This window comes from Psammomys obesus, unplaced genomic scaffold (assembly GCF_907164565.1).
Source record: "Psammomys obesus unplaced genomic scaffold, mPsaObe1.curated_primary_1811, whole genome shotgun sequence".
NCBI classification, from domain to species: Eukaryota; Metazoa; Chordata; class Mammalia; order Rodentia; family Muridae; genus Psammomys; species Psammomys obesus.
In genome coordinates this window covers 16773803-16778055 of record NW_026596131.1, presented here as the reverse complement: position 1 = coordinate 16778055, position 4253 = coordinate 16773803, and positions in this window count along the sequence as shown.

Genomic DNA, 4253 nt, shown 5'->3' with positions numbered 1-4253 from the left:
AGAAGGCACAGGGTCTACACAAGCTCAAACAGGAAGTAGACACAAGTGCCACCCTGACCAAGAAGCTCTTTGTAGTTGATACCTACTGGGAAGGAAAATTGGTTTGCACCAATGGAGTGCCACTGGTTATATCAACCACCTTCCAGTGCAGTCTTCACAGGACAGGAACCTTCCACAGGGACCTCTGAAAGACTCTACCCACCAGGGTATCGAAGGAGATCCTGAGACTCATAGCTGAATTTTGGGCAGACTGCAGGAAACCTTATGGTAGAAGAGGGAAATAGAAAGACCCGGAGGGGTCAGGAAACCCACAAAGAGGCCAACAGAGCCAAAAAACTTGGGCCCAGTGGGTCCTGCAGAGACTCATACTCCAACTAAGGATCATGCATGGAAAGGACCTGCTTTCCATGCTCAGAGGAAGCACATAAGCTGTTCAGTTTCCAAGTGGGTACCCTAGTAAAGGGATAAGGAGCTGTCTCTGACATGAATTCAGTGGCCAGCTCTTTGTTCACCTCCCCCTGGGTTAAGGTTAGGATTAGAAAATTTCAAATAGTTTCATATTTATCACCATATACAAAACTCAAGTCCATGTGGGTCAAAGAATTCAACATAAAACCAGATACATTAAATCTAACAGAAGAGAAAGTAGGGGAAAGCCTTGACCTCAGAGACAATGTTCTGAACAGAATACCAAGAGCTCAGGCCCTAGGATCAACAATTAATAAATTGGACCTCATGAAACTGAAAAGCTTCTGCAAGGGAAAGGACACTGTCAGTACGACAAAACAGCAGCCTACAGACTGGAAAAATTTATACCGACCCTACATCTGTCAGAGGGTTACTATCAAAAATATGTAAAAAAAACAAAAAACAAAAAACAAAACAAAAAAAAAACCTCAAGAAATTAGACAGCAACAAAACAATTGCCAATTAAAAAATGGGATATAGACTAAACAGAGAATTCTCAACAGAAGAATCTCTAATGGTCAAGAAGCACTTAAAGAAATGCAAATAAAATGACCCTTAGATTTCACCTTCCATCCATCAGAATGGCTAAGATCAAAAACTCAAGTGACAACACATGCTGGCAAGGATGTGGAGCAAAGGGAACACTCCTCCATTGCTGGTGGGAGTGCAAACTTGTACAGCCACTTTGGATCAGAAAATTAGGAAGAGTGCTACCTCAAGACCCAGCTGTACCACTCTTGGGTTTATACCCATAAGACACTCCACCATACCACAAGTACACTTGCGCAAATATGTTCATAGCAGCTTTATTCGTAATAACCAGAATCTGGAAACAACCTAGATGCCTCTCAACCAAAAAATGGATTAAAAACATGCTACAATCTGCAGACCAAAGAACATGGAGTGCCCGAGAAAGGATGCTTGAAATAAAGTAGACTTCTGAAGTAGATGGAGGGAGGGAGTGGGTGGGTGACTGGGTGGGGAAAGGATCAGGGTGGGAATCAGAGAATGGAACCCAGGTGGTGGAGCATCTCTGGTACAGAGAAGGCTGGCTGGAGTCTATGGGGGTGACCTATGACCCTAGCTGAGACTTCTACCAGCAGTGGATGTGGAGCCTGAAGTGGCCATCTCCTGTATCCAGGTGAGACTTCCAGTGAAGGGAGAGGGACACAAACCCACCCCATATAACTTTCCACTCCAAAGTTGCCCTTCCTATGAGAAGCATAGAGATAAAAATGGAGCAGAGATTAAGAGAATGCCCAACCAATGGTTGCCCCAACTTGAGAACCATCTGTGGGAGAGAACCAACTCCTGAAACTATTAATGATACTCTTCTATGCTTTCAGAAACAGCCTGGCATAACTGTCTTCTGAAAAGTTTTATCCAGCAGCTGATGGAATTGGATGCAGAGACCCACAACCAAACACTAGGCTGAACTCAGGGAGTCTTGTGGAAGAGTGGGAGGAAGGATTGACGGAGCTGGAGGAGTCAAGGACACCACAAGAAGTCCTACAGAGTTGACCAACCTGGGCCCATAAGGGCTCACAGAGACTGAGCCACCAGCCAACGAGCACGCATGGGCTGGACTAGGCCTTCTACGAGGCCTTCACATTCTATGTGCAGTTTGTTCTTAGTGTGGCTCCCAACCTGACCCTGCAGCCGGCCTTTGGATCGCTTTCCCATAGCTGGGCTGCCTTGTTTGGCCTCAGTAGGAGAGGGTGCACTCAGCCTTACTGCTATACCAGGGTGAGTTGGTAGCCACTGGGGGAGGGAGGGACTCTTCTTCCGTAAGGAAAAGGGGAGGGGAGAATGAAGGCGAGCATGTGAGCGTGGGACTGGGAAGAGGGGACTATGACCAAGCTGTAAAGTGTTTAAATAAATAAATTAGTAAATGAAATCTAGTGCCTCACAACAACAAAGCAGACCCCAAATTGTCTTACAGGGAAAAAAAGAGCAGAGGACTATTATGGAAAAAAGTAAATCTTTTTGTTTTCCAACATGAATTAAATAATCAGTAAGAAAATATTTTTGAATGCTAATTTTGTGACTAATTTTGTTTTTACCTATATTTTAGCTATATGTTCTTTATTATCAAACAAAATAATTACATTGCATGCTTCATGTCCCAGTAGATATTTCCTTTGCTATTGTGTGCTCTGTTACATGTTTATATGAAATAGGATTATATTACCTTGGCAAGTTTTTGTATTAAAAAAATGACTATATGAAATACAAAACAAATTTGGTGTTGCTCCTTCACTACTGTTTGCAGTCTATATTTCTCCAGATTTGGATGTTTCAAAAGATAATTTCTGTAATTCACCTAAAATGATTCAGCTTAGCGTTAGGGCACATTCATCAACACCATCTCTCTCCAGAGACAATTAATTCTGTTTTGTGGGGAGAATCCCTTGTGTCTGCCTTAAGGAGGAGATAAAAATATAAAATGGAAATGCTTCTTCTGAAAAGAATACTTAGAAAAACATTTTCTAACAATGGTGTAAAAGTAAAACTTTAAAACTACAAGCTATCTTTCTTCTCCAAAAGTTACTGGAAGCCAAAGGGGAAAATGGTATTTTTCGGATTTCATAGTTTCCATGGTAAGGACTTTGTTCTTTTTTGGAATTTTAGAAAACAGGTGATACCAGGTACTTGCTGTTAGGCCTACAAGGGAGAATTTCAAGTGATACTCTATCTCAACAGTTTCTGCTCATAGGTCACATAGCTCTCCATCTTCCACAGATGTTAATTCTTGATTCTCACTCAAACTTTGTGTCTTTTCCTCCTTCACCAACTAAGAGCTTCACCTAGGAATAAAACAAAATGTAGAGCTTTATGCCTCTTAGCTGTGTTGCCTCAAATATCATGACAATGTGCCTGCTTTCTTCCCATTTTTTCTTTCCTTTCTTCCTTTGTTCCTGTCTTCCCCTCTCTTCCTCCTATCCTACTCCTTCCCCATCCTTCTTGAGAGTCTTAGCAAGACTTCCAAGATACTATAACTTCTGTTCTGAATTCCTGTTCTTTTTGTCAGCTTCCCTGTTGTTTCCACAACCTATAGATTTACTACTAAATAATAAGTTGCAGCCAGAGACACTTGTACTAAATAAAAATAAATAAATCATCAATAACAAATAAATAAATAACAAAATAAAGACTTTTTTCACTTTGAGATTTTCATACATAATGTACATTGACCTGGAAGTACCCATTGAGCTTTTTGCTGTTCATTGGGAAGCCAGGATATCTCAATATTCTTAGACCACAATTTTCAGATTCTTAGACCACATTACTTTGGAGAGTTTGGCGTTTAGCAGTTTCTACCAATACCTAAGCCCATGTCACCTGTCAAACCTCTCCTACTTTAGATTTTCTTTGGATCCACCCACATAGTATGCTCCTGTTACTGTATATAGTTCAATTATCTTCCCAAATTTCAGCTACACAGTGTATGTTTGTTATGTATAAAAAACACAAAATGTAGACATCAGTGAAAAATGTGAACAATTGTCCAAAACAAGGTATGAAACACTGACAGCTGGTTAAAAACCCACTGAGCATTGGAGTTTGAGCTTTTCAGCTGTGGCCACTTGGCATTATACAATTGTTAAGTCTATTTTCTGTTCTGTAGTTAATTTGTCTTTTCCCATTTTTCTCATTATTCTGTGCCCTAAGTTATTTATCTGACTGTTGTAATCTCATCTATATAGTGAAAATTATTTAATTCAATAAAGAAACCATGATAGATAGATAGATAGATAGATAGATAGATAGATAGATAGATAGAT